The sequence below is a fragment of the Aphelocoma coerulescens genome, chromosome 3 (assembly GCF_041296385.1).
Source record: "Aphelocoma coerulescens isolate FSJ_1873_10779 chromosome 3, UR_Acoe_1.0, whole genome shotgun sequence".
NCBI lineage: Eukaryota > Metazoa > Chordata > Aves > Passeriformes > Corvidae > Aphelocoma > Aphelocoma coerulescens.
The window spans coordinates 42,823,576-42,842,071 of NC_091016.1; the positions used below are offsets into that span (position 1 = coordinate 42,823,576).

The 18,496-nt window shown below is 38.5% G+C and overlaps 1 long non-coding RNA gene across 5 annotated transcripts in view; it reads left to right on the forward strand.

Moving 5' to 3' along the window:
- Positions 1 to 18,496, forward strand: part of LOC138107995 (uncharacterized) — a 233,643-nt gene that overhangs the window by 111,296 nt on the left and 103,851 nt on the right. For 4 of the 5 annotated variants that reach the window (XR_011149818.1, XR_011149814.1, XR_011149816.1 and 1 more), the window contains one exon: positions 6,323 to 6,428. This is a non-coding gene — a long non-coding RNA (uncharacterized lncRNA). Of the gene's footprint in view, positions 1 to 6,322; positions 6,429 to 6,963; positions 8,248 to 18,496 lie in introns of those variants that run through there. The other variant, XR_011149817.1, reaches the window with a different exon arrangement.

The following is an 18,496-nucleotide window of genomic DNA, read 5'->3' on the forward strand; positions in this document are numbered from 1 at the left end:
AGAGTCCTCCTGCTGGTTTTTATGATGTTCCAAACCATACTAGTATCTTGTATTTAAAATAGAATTTAGCTAAGAAGGTTATTCAGGTCATAAGATAATGTAATATGCACAGATGTGAGCTAAGCAGAAAGAGAATCTGGCAACTTATATTGTTGCAATCCCACATCCAGTATAGATTTGGGGATGGCCAGAATGTGGTTGGTTGGTCTTTTTTCACAACACACAGTACCCGTGTTTAGAACTGTGTTAGGAAATAATGAATATTCTTGCTTATGTTGAGGCCTTCTTGTGAGATCCTTATGGTTTCACTTCTCCTGATGACTGTGAGTGCAATTTTGTTTTACCATGGAATTTGAGGTGTTAAAACTGACAGATGTTAAGGAACATGTCCTTCTGGTATGTAGGGTAAAAATGAGGAACAAACTATTTGTAAAAGATTTCTGTGTGGCTCCTAAGTTTTTTTTTTTTTTTCCTTAGTGGAAGAACATGACTTGAATGGCCTGGAGGAAAGTTTGCAGGCAGGAATGTATTTAAACATTCTGGGCACTGAACAAATTGGTGTTCTGTAATTAAGCTCTTGTTTTTTGGCTTAGCTTGTTGCATGAGTATCTGAGACATCTTGACCCTCTCTAAGAGGAAGTGCTGCTGCTTTGGGAGCTGGCAGGTTTGCCCTTCAGGAGCAATAGGGAAAGAGACCTCCCCAGAGGTACTGGGGTGATACTAGAGAGGTGCCCTGGGGCAGTCATTGAGCTGTGATACATCTGAATGGGGAATTTTTCTAATTAGAAAGGCAAATTATGGTTCAGAAGTAATGACAAAATTTCAGGACCTGAGATAAAACAGACCCTGTGAAACAGACCTGTGTTTATGGCATAGCAAGTTCAGGCTCTGATCTTGGGTAGTAGTAGTATCAGTATTTTAGCTCTTGTTGTGCATATGTTCTGTGAAAGAGTCATGATTGATGGTCAGGTACGTGGCAGTGTAGTTTTCATCCTTAGAGCATGGGTGTGGTACAGGCTCCGTCACACAAGCTCTTCACCTGCCTTCTGCCAGGTGGCTCCACAGTACTTTGGAAAGATTAACTTCAGTGGTATGTGATGATGCCTCTATTATGTATAATAAGAAGTTTTGGATTTCTTAAAAAGTGTTTTTCTTTCTGCCAACCACTTAAAACTTACCTCAAAGGGATTTTGATGAGTGTAGTTGCTGCAAGCACACGCTCCTCACCTGAACTGGAAAAAACATTGTGGGTTTTGTGATTTTAAAAAAAATGTTAGGAAAATTAGAAGAGTACAGAGCTGGTCCAGAATTTACTGTAATGACATTTTTCTTACTTTATAGGCATAGAGCGGGTCTGTTGTTTGTCATCAAAAGCACTATCTTCTTTTCCAAAGAAAGAGCCAAACAAAACCCTCCTCTTTCTCCTTCATTTCAAAGAACTAAATGAACCTGCATCTAGTAACTGGACAAAGTGATGGATGCCATATAATTGCAGCTTATGGCTGAGGTGTTTTGTAAGCTTTCTGTGTGTCACACGTACAGAAGAGATGAGGCATGCATTCAGCTTATGTGAAAGTGTATATATCAATACACGGGAATTGGTGCAATGCAGGACAGGGCCTCTAGAGCTCTCTGTTGCTGCATTTTTCTCTGGCAGGGGGTTGAACTGCTTTCAGAGAAGGGCACTACAAATGTGCTGGTGTTTTGTTGTTATTGTGGTGGTTTGCATTGGGTTTCTTTCCTGGTTTTTTTTGTGTTTTTTTTTTTTTTTTTTTTTTTTTTTAACCCCGAATGGTTTGTATACTACATGCCCAGAGGCACAGGGAGAGGTGAAGATAGTGTTGACTTTGAAAACTTGTCTCTGTAATGCAGCAGAATAGATAGGAACACTAACTCAACATTATGACAAATCCTACAAATAAAAGAACTAACTGGAGTCTACTGCAAAGGGAAACTGTTCAAAGTTCAGAACGAAATTAAGTTAAAAAATCATAGAAAGTAAAAAGAAGGAAACTGGGGTAAATGCATAGCCTTTTGGGGTAAAAAAAAAAAAGTAAGATAAATGCTAACATACCAGTGAAAAAAGTATATCAATAAGAGTTGTTGTGACAACAGCATCTCCCTCTTTCCCTAAAAAAACATACAAAGGAAGCACTACTGGGAAGAAAAATAATTCAGTCATCTTAGATGAAAGTGCACAAACAGCACAAACATAGTAAAACAAGAAATTGAAAAATGTATAACAACACTGCTGCAGACAAAATTGGAAGTTTCTATCTTAATTGTACACTATTCTGAAGGATGTACAATTATTGAAATGCTACAAATTGGGAGGCAACAATTGGTATACAGTTCCAGGGGACATGTTTGTAGTCCACTCAAGCAATGGCTAGTTGTCACAAAACCTAATACAAGAAGACATTTTTATACCATATGATAAGCAAAGCCTGGCCAGTAGTGTGCAGATGTCATTGCAATTGTGGTTCTGGACATATTGAAAATATTTTTTCCCTGCATGTCTCTTCGGGAAACTGTGGCCTTCCTCATGCTGTTCTAATCACCATGGGAGTCAGAAGTCTTGATTAAGCTACAGCCCCTTTTATATGGCACAACAATCAAGCATTTCCTGGGAGGCCTCACTCAAATGTAGAAAGTGTTCTTCACTTCGTCTTGCCTTGCCAATAAACTATTGGCCTAATGGGAAAACTGCAGGACTCCTCCTTTTACTGTTGGCAAAGAGGTGATGGATTGAGTTGTGAGAGGCAAGTGCCTGATAGAATTTCTGTTTGTTTCTACATTTTAGTTGAAAATGGATGAAATGTGTTAAAAGAGCATAAGCTGCTAACAGGGATTGTGTATTTCAGTAGGGCTTTACCAAATGGGCAGCTGGAACATATTCCTTGTGTCACTTGGAGGTACCTGGCTGCTTTCTGGCCATCAGGTGGCAACTCAAGCTGACCTGCTGTAGCTGGCTGCTGGCATCCCAGACTGGGAGAGAGGCTGTGGCACTGGGCTGCAGATATGTGATGAACAGCCTGTGGGCACAGGACCCTGGTTGGGGCGAGTCTGGCTTTTGAACCTTGCAATCAGCATGCAGTGTCTGTCAAGTCTGAAATACAAATACATAGTGTGTTGGTAAGGCTGTTAGCCTAGCAGAAAGCCTCAGCAATCTCTTTTAAAAGCACTGTATTTCCTCAATTTTCTTTTAAATCTAAGCACTGAGGGAAAACATGAAGAGGCTTCTAACACCTTTACTTCTTTCAATCCTACAAAATGTAGCATTTTCAGGTCTTATAGCTGCAACTATGTAAGAATAGTACCTTCCCCCCCCCCCCCCCCCCCCCCCCCCAAATATATTTTCTGTGCTGCATATCCTTTCTGTCTAGGCTGGAAAGAAAAAATTGAGATTTTTAGTATTTTTTATTCCAGTTCATGCTCCAAAATATTTGTGCTTGAAAGCTTCTGTTTGGAATCTTAGATGGGCTTCTCGTTCTGCAAATGAGCAGAAAAGATTATGCCACTCAGAAAAGGGAAAATCTGGGAGTTTATCACGTCCTTGTCTAGAGCTGATTGTCACTTAAAAGTCCAATTAAACTACATTACTTTCCCTGAACATAATTTCAGTGACTGTAGATGCCAAGTTTTGTATAGATACGAGATACTCCTCATTAGTGAGAACACTGTATTTTCCTTAGGGCTTTGCCCAGGAATGAATGGATGTCTGTGGGGTGTCTTTTGTGTCCTACACATAGGGCATCAGCAGAGAGGGGAAAATTTTCCAGCTAGCTTTTGGGAACAGCAGCTGTTAGTCTTCCTGAAGCTTTAAACTCTGTGCTAAGTGAGGAATAGTGTGATGCCATGGCAACCCTGCCCGGACAGCCCTTTTCATTTTTTTTGCTGTGCCACCCTTGCTAAGGATGGACAACTAAGATTGATCTCCTCTTAGGTCTGGAGTCATCCCATCTAGCTTCAGGCATGCAGCTGAGATAAGTTCTGGCAGTTTAGCTGCAGAAGTGGTGCAGACCCTTCCAAGTGGTAATTCAAGCCACCAAAGCTCACCTCGAGATAGCTCCCTTTCCCTGTTTGACTGAGGAGAAAACTAGGCTTTGTTCTCTGGCTTGGGTGAGTCAGCAACATGCCTAAAGTAGGATGGAAACAATCTGGGAGTTAGCTGGGGCACCACAGTGGTCACAGGTCACTGGGAAGAGTATGTGGAGTGGTGATCTCATGGACCTTCCCATCAGCATGAACACAGTATAGGGGATGGGTGCTGGACTGTCAGGCTTGCTTAGTAGCTCTCAGGTGACACTGTGGCCATGTCCTGCTGGTTGAATGTGTCTGTTCTTTTTGGTGTGGCCATGCCATGCCTCCTTGCCATCAGAAAGACTGGTTCAGTCTGTTGTAAAACAGGTCATGTCCAGTGCCACAGGTTGAGGAACAGACTGAAGCATGAGGGGATGTCTAGCTCCCAGTTAAATCATTCCTTGTAAGGCCACAGTTTCTGTGTGGTACTGAAGGTGAACCACAGAAAAACTGACAGCCTGGAGACAATGAACACAGAAATTTGTGAGACAAATCCCCAGAGTACTGTTAGTACTGTCACCAGGGTTTCTGCTCTCCTGTCCGTCTGATTTTCTGTTACATGTTTGAAGAGACTCTATGCTTTGGCTCAAATCTTTTCTTTCTCAGACCAAGGATATAATATTTAAGAAGCAGTTAAAGGTTCAGATGGATCCATGGTTGCACTTGTGTTCTGGACCTCAATATCCTCTGTTAGAGGAGAGGTTTTTGTCTTTTTCAACTGTGTTATTAAATACTACTATTTTAGTGTCTTGTTCAGTAAGCATAATATTTTATTAAAACATGATTGTGAGCATGGAATACTATTTTTTTGGGAAATACATGACTATTCATTTGGAACCAATTGAGGATGCTACTTTTTCTTTTTGCACTGAATACCTTGAGCATTCTCAATCAGCCTGTAGTTAAAGTGTGGTTATTATGTCCCCATGAAGTTTTTTTTTTCCTAAAGTTGCTGATTATGTGCCCATCAGAATAATGGAAAGAGTAATTATCTTTATAGAGCTTAGTGACATTGAAACCTCTATTATTCTGTGATTGGAGCGGCATAATTAGAGATAATTGCTGCAACTGTATTGTCTGTTCAAATATAGCTCTACAATAATTACCTTATTTTAATTAAATATGTTTGGGATTTAAGTGGATCTCTCTTCATTTACTCTACTAAACAGAAACTTCATTTAGGTATAAAAATGCTTTATGTTGCAAACTAACCACTGATTTAACACATCATCTATTGATTTCACCTAATGTGATTTTACTTGTTTTGTTTGAAAATCACTCAAATCCAGCTAATTAAATATTAAAAAAAAGGGCGTCTCTGTGTCCCAAGGCTGGAGTTCTGAGTGAAAATCCCCAAAACTTCTTGTTGTAGACCTGTAAGACACTCTCTTAAAACTTCAACTTTCTGGAAAAAACAGTACATTTTCCATGTGTGACCAAAAACTTTAGTGAACCTCAGCACTTTAGTTTTTGAAAAATTATTATTGTATTGTCTTCCTCTAATCAGACTCTAAGAAGCCAGACGCTTTGTTTCAGAAAGTAAAGTTGGCCCAGATTTAGCATCCATTGAAGACATGCTCTGTGCTTTATCATCTTAGACTGCTGCTTACCTTACTGCTAGGGAGGGTTTGTGGGCTGATGGCCTTTCTTCATCCCCTCACATGGGCTTGTGGAGGGCTCCTTTTATCAGCTTTTTTGTGCTTGATCTGAGAAGGTGTTGGGCTGTTCACTTGTGGCTGATAGCCCCTCTCCCCACCTTTGCACAGAAATGTCATTCACAAACAAAATTTACTCCATATTACATACAGATATGGCAAGTGGAAAAGTGGACACAATGACTCTAAATGAAGCTAATGAGATTTGTGAAGGATATCCTTGGGTATCCTGAGAGACCTTTCCTTTAAGATGTGACACTTTGCACTGACTTTAAGTTAGCCTTAATTAAATGCAGCTCCTTTTAGAGCTTTCGTAATACCTTCAGCTGAACGGAGTTGTTCAGGTCACAGCTGGGCAGCAAAGGTCAGTGCAAACATTATTTGCTGGTACTAAGATTGCTTAGTGTGGCCTAAAAAAAAATTGAGGCCTCTGTTGTTTTGTCTGGGATGTTTGAATCACTGCTGATTGAAACTGGTCAGTGTTTATCAAGTGGTCAGGCAAACCCAGCATAGTTCCTTGGTATGAATGACAGCAGAGCTAATGATACTTTGGGTGTTTCAAGTTTATCTCCTCTTTATTTCAGCATTTACAAGACCAACTCAGGATTCATGCAAGATGCAGGAGATGTAACTTTTAGCAAAAAAAGAGCAGGAAGTCGCAGGGAACAAAATCAATAGTAAACCTTCCATGTAAGTACTGATGTATGACCTTGTCTAATTTACTTTGGCTTTACTGACAGCTTGAATGCACTGCACTGTGAGTGGACTGTTACATCTCATTCTGCAGTGCATTAAAGCAATAGTATTACACATACTCAGGCTGAATATTTAGATATAGTGAGTGGTCTTACACTGAGCAACAGAAGGTCTTCAGTTCTGAATGATCATGTAGTCAAGGAGAAGAAAATTGAGTACTATAATGGTATAGAGAATGTACTTTTACTAATAAATTATAAAACTTTATATCTTGGATATTGATGTCTTATATAGAGATAACACTCATTAGGTTCTAGTTGCACACACAGTGGTGCAAACATTTAATTCATATGTTTACCACACAGGCCTAAGTATGTGAGCTATAAAAATTATAAAGAGGCCATCTGAGAACTGAAGATTTTATTTCAGAATTTTGTATGTGAACAGAATCATAATGCATATAAGCAAAATACTTGGAAAGTAGTGATTTTACTTCAAGTAATTTCACATATATTGTATTTCTATTCAGGCTTAATTTGCCAATGCAGATGGAAGGAGTATTTAAAAATGAGAAGATAAGTGTAACAATTATATTTGATTCTTAAGGATCTTTTCTTTGGTGTTTGTTTGTAATTGGGAAAGATGAGTGTCATAATTATGTTTGATTCCTGGGTTTGTTGTAAGATAATTGCATTCAACAGAATACTGTTTTAATGTGAGCTTCCTCATTATTACTCCAATCTGGAAAGATATAGGGGTACTTAGCCTTATGTGCATAATTATATAAATGATTAGGCTAAACTTTAATAGGGGCAATTGTCAGGGATATTTTGTTGTTGACTTTTTTTGGTTTAGTTCTTCTTTTTTGTGTGTGTGTGTGTTTTGGTGAGGATTTTTTTTTTTAATATTCCGATTTTTGCAAAGATTTATTATTTTCCCTTCACCTTCAGCCCTGAATCACATGTGATGACCTGGTCTTCTTTGATTCAAAAGGGTTGCCACAGAGAAGAGGATATGTATCATAGAGTATGATACATATCATATGTATGATATGCCACAGAGTATGAAATGTATTTCAGAAAAATGAAACAGAAAGTGTTGATTCCCTGTAATTTCTTGTAATTTTTTTTACCACTTAGACCATTTCTGGTGATGCCATTTTTGCCATGAATAGAATTTTTTGGAGGGTTGAAGGTGAGAAAAGATTGGCTCACAGGAGGGTTTTCCTTCAGATTTCTTTTTTTGATGAATGACCACATAATAACATGTTCTTAGAATCCACTGTTGTCTTCAGACAGTCATGGACAATTTGGAAGAAAGTTCCACTTTGTAATTTCTGAGAGCAAGAAAACCTGCATTTACTTCAAGATGACACTATAAGGAATTGCTCAGTTCTGGGTAATGTCCAGTGTGGAATTTTCCTGGATTTTCCTTCTCCTGGTGGGGGACCATAAGTAATAACATCAATGCTGATATCTAGAAAGCATGTCTGTGACGTTTTGTGACAAATTACTGGCTTGAGTTAGTGGGTTGTGCCTTCCCAGTGGCAAATTACTGGTTAGTAACCAAGAAAGGGAAATAATGACAGTTTCCCTCAAGATAGTGTGCTACTGAAAGTCGCATTTCACTAAAGGAGATTGTTATAGCTGGAACTTGTTTGTTGTTTGAAGAAATATAATTTAAATTCATTGTTTTGCTTTAGGTTTTTGCATCCAAATTCCTGGATTGTAATAGACAATGCTATCAACTGTCATTCTGCTTTAATTTACAGTGACTTCAATGTCATTTTGAGTGTTAACATATCTGTTTACACCAGAAAAGGTGACTAAATATTAAAATTTCTTGCAAGATACAGTACTCTCAGGGTTCTTTCTCTGACTGGTGCTGTTTTGGATAAGACTTTTCATGTATAATCTCCCAAATACTTTACTACTGCATTACTGTAGTTATATGGTTCTCTATAATATTAACTGAAGTTAGGAGAGGATAAATGGTCATAAAAGTACACAGAATTGGAGTGTGAAAGTAATGGCTACATCTTGTTATGAAAAAGGAAATGTGGCCAGCAGAAAAAACCCAATGAAATGTGGGAATCCAATGACTGAATTTTAAGATGAAAGGCTCATAGAATTGCCCTGATCTGTCATCTTTATACCCTCCTCATAGTTCTTGGGGGCTGCTGTTATGACTCTCCCAACCCTTCCCTTCTCTGGGCTCATCAAACCCAGATTCCTCAGCTTCTGTTCATAGGTCAAATGTTTGTCCTGACCATACCAGTGACCTTCTGCTGAACTTCCCCCAGTTTTTCCTTTGCACTGGAATACCCCAAAATTGAACGAAGCATCCCAATGTTGGATTGCATATGTTGTTCCTGGCTCTATACACCAGCGGTTCATCTGAGCTAAATTTTAATAGAATAGGCTGGGGTAAGGGTTTAATGAGATTGCTGTACAAAACTGAGTATTTTCTATTCATTTGTGAGGAGGATGCAAGCTTTTTCCTTACCAAGGGTATGAGAATGAGAGCTTCACAGGTGCCTACATCAAAAAAAAAGCAGAGAAGGAAGACCCTGAGGTCCTATGATTCAGCAGTGGGAGTGTCTTCTGCCTTCTTTTTCTTAACAATATGATGAAAACAATAATGAGAAATGGAAACACATTAATTAGACTGAAAGGAAAGTAATCACAATGTTTTGTGATTTTACCCTCTGCAGGTGTAGTAGTGAGTCTTCACACCACTGAAGCATTTTCTGTTGGGCGAAGCTCTTGTTTGTAAGGAGGGCTAGAAGGGACCCTAAGCATTGATTTAAAATAAGAGTGGGCTGTTGGACAGACTCTAGTCTTGCCCCTTAAGCATTGCCTGTCAGTTTATTGAAAATTTAATATGGCATTGAGAGACAAAAAAATCCTTTAGATGTAGTTGGGAAAATACATCCATTTGATATAAAAATGTTACACAAACATTTTTTTTCTATTTATTTTAACTTAGCTTCTCTCTAGTTAGAAAAACCTAGTATGTTCAAACTTAGAATTTGTTAGTAGTAGGTTTATTTAGAGGTAGACTGTTTTTCTTAACCTCTTCCCATTTCCCCTTTAATTAGCATGATCTGCAGGTTTCAGCCACCCAGCTGTGCAGATTATAGTATCTAGTAACTTTTCAGGCAGCTCTGCTGTGTTGTCTTTGGCTTCCCTTAGGGTCTAACATATGGTTTGTTAGGATTAGTCAGGTATTTAAGAAACTTTTCAATGGGTTTCAGAAAGAGAAACTTAGTGTGGGGAAAAAGTTGAAACTATTGCCTGCAGACCAGACATATTTGCAAATGGAATACTGTGCTGTACGAGATGGTGTGAAAACTTCTGGAAATGCTGTGACCTTCGTCATGGTGGTGTGAGTGCATACATTCCTCTGACTCACTCATGCTGAATAGCTATAATTTTTCTAATGAACCAGATCCTTCCCATGCTTGCAATTAGTGTTTATTCACTTCAAATAGTGTTTGTCCCCTTCAAAATCACACAATGTGGTATTATTCTATTAATGGTAAAATACGTGGCGCCAGGCTGTTGAGTTGAAGCGGATAATATGGTGAACATTTCTTTTTGATGCTATACTCTTGGGTTTCTAATGACAGGAGCCAAGAAAGCAACCAGGGGACAGATTTTGGAGAATAAAAGTCTGTGGAAAAACAAGACTCTCATGTTAAGTTGCTACTATAATGACAAGCAGTATCCAAAGCTCTAGCTACTGCAAAACAGTCTTTGTGGGGTTTAAGGTAGAGTTTGAGGCTTCTATCAAACAGATCTTGTTTCCCTCATCTCAACTGGATCACCAGCTTATTCCTCCCTCCAGTTCATTTCTGTACTTTATCATCCCTGGTTCAACTGAAAATGGTATTAGAGAAAGTCAGCTTTGCATTTCTTTCTGTTTCCAGAAATTGAGAGTTGGGTAGGAGAAGCAGAAAGTGTTCTCTAAACTGGCCCTGTGGTTTGGGTCCAGTGAAATGCACTTTGGGACAGTGCCAGTAGCTGCTTTTCACACTGCTTTTTTCTATTTACTGCTGTTTGTTGTGCTTGGCCCACAATGATTTCACTCTACTTTTGACTGCAGAATGGAGTGGTTTCATGAGGGTCTTCTATGATGTCTCCCAAGACATTACAAATACACAGATACTACAAAATTGTCTAATTTCATGCCCCAGAAGATTTGAGAATTGAGCAGTAAACATATAATTAAAATAATTAAACATGGTGGATTTTTTTAATAGAGTTTTTATTATGTTGAAGAGTGACAATAAATTCCAGTGTTTCTACTCCCCATCCAGCATTTCAAAATGTTTCAGTAAAAAATGCTGAAATTATTTTGCAAACCATAGCGCTATGAGGAAGAAGAGCAATAAGATGATGATGGAGAAATCCAGTTGTCTTATTTAATTTCTTCAGAATTTCTCATTCTGTGGTTTTCATTGTCTATTTAGATGCTAATGTTTATGGAATACAGTGTTTTGTGGTGCTAATACCAGCAACCTCAGGATTAAATTCACATCAACATTATATAAACTGAAAACAAGGGAAAGTGAAGAGCATGTGTGGAAACAACAAAAGAAATCTTGTCTTCAATATTGGCAGCACTGGTGAAAAATAGCCCATTATTCTCAAACAAGCAGTAAATTAAAATGCAGAATTTTTTATGATAGAGATGCCAGATAATATTCTTAAAGTGCAACCCCAAGTCTCAGATAATGAGATTTGGTCGTTAAGCAAGGAATTCTGAAAACTATATCCTTAAAAAATTTTAAAATTCCTGGAACTAAGAGCACAGGGACAAGTTCAGAAGAAATGACAAGGACAAGAAATCCCACAGTGGTGTGTAAACAGAACAGCAAGTAGAATAGCTGACAAATGAAGAGAGATCTCTGGCTAGAATTTTTTTTTCTGTCATGATTTCTCAATCATAAAATACAGTTCCTCAGTTTCAATTTTAGTCATTAGAATTAAAAAGGAGTGTTTTCACTTTATTTGATCCAAATTTAACTATGCAATTGAGTTGAATGTTTTTAATAAGTAAAGTAAAGCACAGCTGTCTATCGGTTGCACTTTTCTTTGACATCCTGATCTCATGGGTTCCCTGATGGGCTGTGCTTACTGTCATGATACTTATGACATGGCAATTGCGGGTTTCTCATGCCTGTGTGCACAGTGTGGATGGATGGAGTCAACTATCTCAATGCTAGGGAAAAAAGGATTTCCTGTCCCAGGCAGGGGAGTGGGGTAAAAAAGTGACACAGCTTTGCAGTAAGCACACTGGAAAGAACTGTCACTAATCTGCACCCATTCCTGGGGTTTTGAACCAAAATGCATCAGCTTAATATTTTGAAAGTTACAGAAACGTAATTGCAGAATGAAATTTTGGCAGTTTCATGCTTCCGTTCTTTAGATTTTTCTTTCTGATCTGAAACAGAATGCTGCTTTGAAACATTGTGACTGCACCCAGCTGCTTAAAGGACAAAACCCATGAAAATAAATTTAGAAATATGGCTGATCAGTAGCATAAAAATATGTCATGAACTGTTCACTGAGCTGAAAGTAAGACTCAGTGTATTTGTGCATCTCTGGTATTCACAGATCATGAGTACCCAGACAAGTGCAAAATTGTCTGATGTACACAGAGCCTGTCTATTGCAGCTTCTTGTATGAGATTTTCTGGAGCAAGAAGTAAAATTTGGTTTTTAATGAAATAATTATAATGAATTAAAACAGTGTTGTGAAGTGAAGCCATCTAGTCAGCAGTCAGGAACAACAGCATATGATTGAAATGATGTACCCCAGGACTTCATGTGTCACATGAACTATCCTCCTAATTGTTTGCCTAAGTCTTCAAAAAACTCTCCATTGAAGATGCACTAGTGTGAACTGTAATTGCAGTTTGTTGATATGGAATTTACAAAAAACCAAATAGGTAAATGTCTGAATAAATTATTCTCAGTGATTATTTATTCTTCTTGTCAAACACACTGCAAAAGAAACTTTGAAGGAGACTTTAGTGGGGAATTTTACTTTCATCTAACATTGATAAAATGGATTTCTTTGTGTTTCTAAATGGAAAAAAAAATTACAGCTTTTCATAGCAGGTTTTCATGGTCTCTGAAATTACTGTTCTGTGATAGTAATGCATTGCTGACAGAAAATTTAGTAATGTGAACCTATTAATCCAATTAGGGGAAAAATCTACACTGCTTTTATCCTCAACAAAGTATAAGCAGATATAATATTTGCATGCAGGTTGTTATGTACAAATACACACAAATATGTTACAGAAGAAGGAAATCACTGCATTTTCTATGTGAAACTTATTCTCTGGCTGTACTTTTTTTCCTGTGGAGTGTTTTTTTTTGGTTTTTTTGGGGTTTTTTCCCCCTCCAATTTCTATTTAACATGTTGAAAGGGTTCCTATCTTTTTGATGCTCATCTAGGAACTAATAAGCCGAGAGGTGTTATAAAAAGTGTTAATACATTAGTAGAATTACAGTGATCTCAAAAGCTATAATGTAAACGAGAGCTGTATAAGAAGAGGCTTCTGGATTTTCAATTACTATTCCTCATATGCTCATCAGGGAAATTATTCTATTTTTTAAAAATAGGGGTTTAAAACAGGGGGCAAATATGCTATTCTGAAAATGTTAGACATCTTTTGCTCATGCTGTTGTTTCTTTCTGTTTGTGTGCCAGAAAGTCAATATTTCTGATGATGGACCTTTTAGATTTCGCATTTTCATCTTCCAGGGGTAGTTTTATATTTTTTGAAAACAGAAATAGAGTGTTTTCTGAGAGCTAGCAAACACTGATAAATTTGTTCAAAACAACAAAGGATTTAAGACAGATTTTTGACTTCCAAATTTCAGGGCTTTCAGGTTTATTTCTAAAACTAAAACCATACAATCTGGATAGTCAGGTTTGTTTGGTATAGAGTTGTAACCTGAAATTCTTTTTACTTCGTTAATTACAACAAGTTTTATAGGGTTTCCAGACTTAATTATCTATTGTTGCTGGTATTTTCAGATAACAAATCTTTTAAGTGTTCCAGTTTGGCCAAATTTAGAAATATATCCTCTGAGAGAAGGCACAACCACCCCTTCCCCCCCAGGTTCGGGAAAAAATAAATTTTCCTCGAAGGAAAGTGAAGGAGATAAAACTATTTATTTACCAAACACACGGGAAAAGGAAAATAAGGCTAAAAAATAAAATGTTTCGCTGTGGAGGAAAAACCTGGGAAAGTGTTAAGAGTCCTCCCTTTGGTCTCCTCGGTGCTGGGGCTTGGCCCAGGGCCAGGCCCTCTGTGCCCGGTGGAAAGTCCTCCCGATGTGCTCTGAGGTTGAAAGCAGTCCAGTAGCAAAGGGAGAAAATCCAGAATTCCAGAGAAGGAAAAGCAAAGTCCAACTCTCAGTCTCTCTCTCCGGAGAACAAGAAACTGAAACAACTGGCCAAAAGCTGACTGGAACACAGCAAGCTGGGTGCTTCCTCGCTGCCCTGCCGCGGCTGGGAAAAAAAACCTGCTATCTCTGTGTGACCTTGAACAAGCTGCAAACTGCCCTGGAAAAGTTTTGCTCAGTTTTTTCCTTCCCCCTCTCAGGCTCAGTTTAGAGGCATAGAAAGACACAGAAATGAATTTCTGGGCATAGGCAGCGTTATGGGATACACATCATAAGGTCACCCCAAGACAATGAGTGGTGGCATTAGAAATCCTTGTTGTGCAAAATTCCGTCTGGCAGATGTCATTGGTCTGGTTTTAGGCTGAATGAAGTTTATGTTGTCCTCTGGCATGGATATGTACATTTGGATTGTTCATTTTGAACAAATTACTTAGTTATTTTCAGGGTTGTTTCCAAAAGGGGCATCTAAGTATGCTCATTCTGTTCTGATGGTTCCAGCACCGGGGTTGTGATTTCAGAGGCTTGAGTAGGTTTGGGTTTAGAGAGGTCACTGTGAAACTGCTGCAGCACTCAGATACACCATAGGCTGTGGTATCAAGGGTCAGGGCTGTTGACTGAACACACCCATGTGACTGGTAAGGCAGGAGGATGGCTGATGCAGCATTAGAGTGGGTCGGTACCATGATTACAATTACTGAAGCCCCAGTGGTCTGGTTGCTGCTGTGCTTGGTGGGGTTGATGAGCTGGGTTTGTGGTCATTGTCTGTAGCTGCTGCACATGTTTGGTTCTGTGTGCAGGGAAAAAAAAAAGAAAGTGAACTTGTTTCTCAAGTAAGCCGACAAAGTAGATACAAGCTTGCTTTCTTCAGAGTATGACAAGGATACTGATGTGTGATAAAAATTTCAGGCTGAGCGCTGAGCTCCTAATTGGACCTCCAGCCAATAAACCTTCTTAATTAACTAGACCTTCATGCAGCAAGGAGCTGAGCCATGATGTAACCATTCTGCTAGTGCACTTGTCTAGAAATAGCCCCTGGACCAGTGTCTCCAAGTATTTGGGATGGACTCACCTTGTCTTTTTTTTCCTCCTTTGTTTTAGGTTTAGACATATCCATTGGGTTCTATGCTTTCTCATTTGCAATGTCATGTTACAGACAAGTTTGTGTGCATTGTGAAATTCCATTCTTAACAATGGCCAGATAGCCACGCATATGTTTTATGTTAGAGGATTTATAGCAATTTTCTATTTCATGATTAAATATTCCACTTTTCTTGATGTAAGACACATGAAGAGAGGATGATATAGGAAATCTGTCTAGTATCACTTATTTTGTGCGCCTAATTTTATTACACTGTGTATGGACTCTTAGCAGGCTGATCCACAACTGAAGATTACCTTTCAATTTAGGTTTTTATGAACCAAGCTGCTTGCCTGCCTGTATCTTAGTGTGCTAACAAGATATACTCTTAACAACATTTATTTTTATGAACATCTGGAATTCTTTTCTGTTGGTATTTATTCTGTTGTGATGCAACTTTTTGCTAATACTTCTCTGTTCAGGACAGTGGAATGGTAAAAGTACTGATACAAACTGGTATTTGGGACTTGACCTTGCTTATATATCCTTTTAGACCTTGAGTAAAAAATCTGCAGGCTCGTGAAGTAAAAGCAGATCAAAAAACTACCAGGACCCCAGAAATGGGAAGACTCACACCAGAAGGCCTTGGAAGTTTCAGATCCTATTGCCTTTAGACTTTGATGCTGATCTGAGAATAAAGAAGCCAAATCCTGCTCTTGACCCTGAAATGCTGGATGAGTTTTGAGTATTCTGCCTTCCTGCCTGCTATTTGCTGTGTCTGTTTAGAGTATAAATTTTTGCGGGGCAGGGTCAGGAATATGTAAGGTAGGTCAGTGAGCATGGGAGATTAAGAATCTCTGCTGAAGACTCCAGGAACTCTAAGGCTGTGGATTTCTATTAGGATTTGATCCAAATTAACAGACTGCTGTTGCTGATCACTAACATATTATTTTCTTCTTTTCTCCTTGCTTTAGACTGTGCCATGAGCCACTTTTCTCAGCTTTGGCAGTATCTAATTACATGTTTAGAACTTGCTAAATCGGCAAAAAGTAGTCCAAGGAAGAAAGAAAAAGAATATTTTTTAATGCCACTGTGACAGTGGTCTGGAAAAGCTTTTCTGAGTGATCAGGGAGGTCTGAAAAAGAAGAAAACAACAGGGGTGATAAGAGAGGAAGAATAAAACCTGTTGTCAGCAGAAAACTCTTAGTTCTTACAACAATAAATTGTGTACTAGGGAATGGTGCATTCATGTTTCTCTCCACTTTAAGTAGCTTCATGCAGGTCTCTAGAACATTAACAGCATAAGGTAGTGGTCTAAACTCTGCTATTGACACACGAGGCATTAGTGTGAATATATTTCAGCATTTGATAGTAGCACTGTAGCTCACTATTTTCCACATCCCTTGTACTTTCATCACTTCTTTGATCTGGAAAAGTGCAGAGCAACATGGGAAGTTATTAAGAAAACTCATATTCCAGCAGTTCTTACTTCAATTAATCTGTTAGATTTTACTTTCTGCAGATTACTGGATGAGACACAGAAGGAAGGGAACAAAAGTTTTTTTTCAGATTATTAATATTTTACATCTTTTTGAGTTGTTACTGGAGTTTGCAAATACAAGCAGGAACAGTAGAGCTTTTTAAAATATCCAGACTTGGAGTTTAGTGACCACTATCACCAACTCACATAACAATTCTGTATGAGTCATGGAGAGCCATATGGATATTTTTCCCTTGACTGCAAAGTAAATCCAGTTTCTGGGAGCAGATGCTCCTTTGACGAGGCTCTGCTGACAGAGTGTTAGTTCAGTGGTGTTGTGGGCTAGCTGTATTCAAAGAGAAAGTCAGCAAACCCAGTGTGGTATCAAGAAAAAGACTGGTTTTTTACTAAGAAGTCAAAGTAGTGAAAAACTACTTTGAAATCTTGCACAGACTGTGCAAATCCAAGGTGTGAGTATGTGGTATGATTAATTGATCTGAAGATGTATTTGGGGAAGTTCTAAACCAATGGAGTATAGATAGGGGATTCCTTCTCCCTGGATTAAATGTCCTGCAGATAAAGGTGATATAACTGTATGCTTTTGATATTTGAGGAAATTAATTTAGCAAATCAGGAGAGAAGTGTTGTGCCAATAGTGTCAAGGTTGGACGAGTTTTTAAAAAATACACATCTGATCTTTTGCCTTCTAAAGTCTTCTGCAAATCGTTGTTTTAAAACTCTAGCCTTTAATAAGTGGAGGAATGGAGTGTCATTGAAAGAAGTGGAAAAATGTGAAGGAAAAGTATCCAGGAGAGGGGTAAAGAGCCAGTACTTTATTACATATCCTTGAGGTGTCATCACAAAACAAATGAAACTGTCTTTTGACAGAAGTTTGACAAGTAATTTGGTCAGCATATGTACCACTGGAAACAGTAACACTATGCACTAAGAGCAAGTGTGTATTTTCAGTGTTAGCAATGTTAACCTGTTACTTGTAAACAGAATGAGGGAAATCAGAGGACAAAATCTGTGTTAGAGAGCCACGGTGCCAGCAGGTTTGATATGAGTGGGACTCAAATGGTAGCAGCCTGTGCTCCCAGCACGGTCCCAGAAATGCACATAGCACAGTGCCAGTCAGGCAGTCTTTATGGAATTATTGAAACTTCTGCATTTCTCCTGTAGATAACACACTATTTCTTCTTGTCATTGTGAGGAAGGCAGATGCTGAAGCAGATATTATATTGGAACCTTATTTCCTGTGTTCTTCCAGTGTGCAGTGCAAGGTAAGCCTGCATACTTAACGTGACAGTTGCCACCTTCAATTATTCTATTTTGCTGTTTTACCCTGAATAGGATTGCATTATAACTCAGCCTCAGCATAGGGCAGGACAGGAGAGCTGAATGGGAGCTTGACAGTGTATTCAGTTCTTGTTGGAAGATGCACACTTGACAAAATAAAAACATTATGGGAGCTTGGTTTCCAAGTTCTCTGGTTTGAAAGTTTTACAGTTTTAAATTTAATCTAGATTTTTTTAGTTAGAAATATTTGTTAAATTGTACTGAAAAGGCTTAAAAAAATTAGCCATCTTTGGTTTTTTTCTGCACACCGTATGTGTGGGGTTTTATGATCTTCATCATGTATCTGGGCAGGAAAGCTTTGCCACATTGCTCCTCTAATATTCCATGCTCAAACACTGGAATCAAATTAACTAGGGACATAAAAACAGCTGAGGCACAGACAAGAGTCACAATTTTCAAACCTCAATGCAGCAAAGCTAAGCTAGTATGAGAGTAGGCAGAGACAAACAAAGCCTTAAATGTGTGAGGAATCCTGGTATAAACAAGAAGCAGCACTTTATGTTCCTGCAACTCCATTTGCTGTGACGCCAACAGCTGCCTGTTACCTGGGAACTAGGCATTAGATCAGTGTTTAACCTATGAAGCTTCTGACAAATTAAATGCCCTCCAATCTGGTTTATTGTTTATGCCAATGTATTTAGCATTGAGCATGTTTTCCTCAAAGAATTTGCAGGTGTTTCTTTGGGGGAAGATAGGTAGGCTGAGTAAATCCTCTTTGAT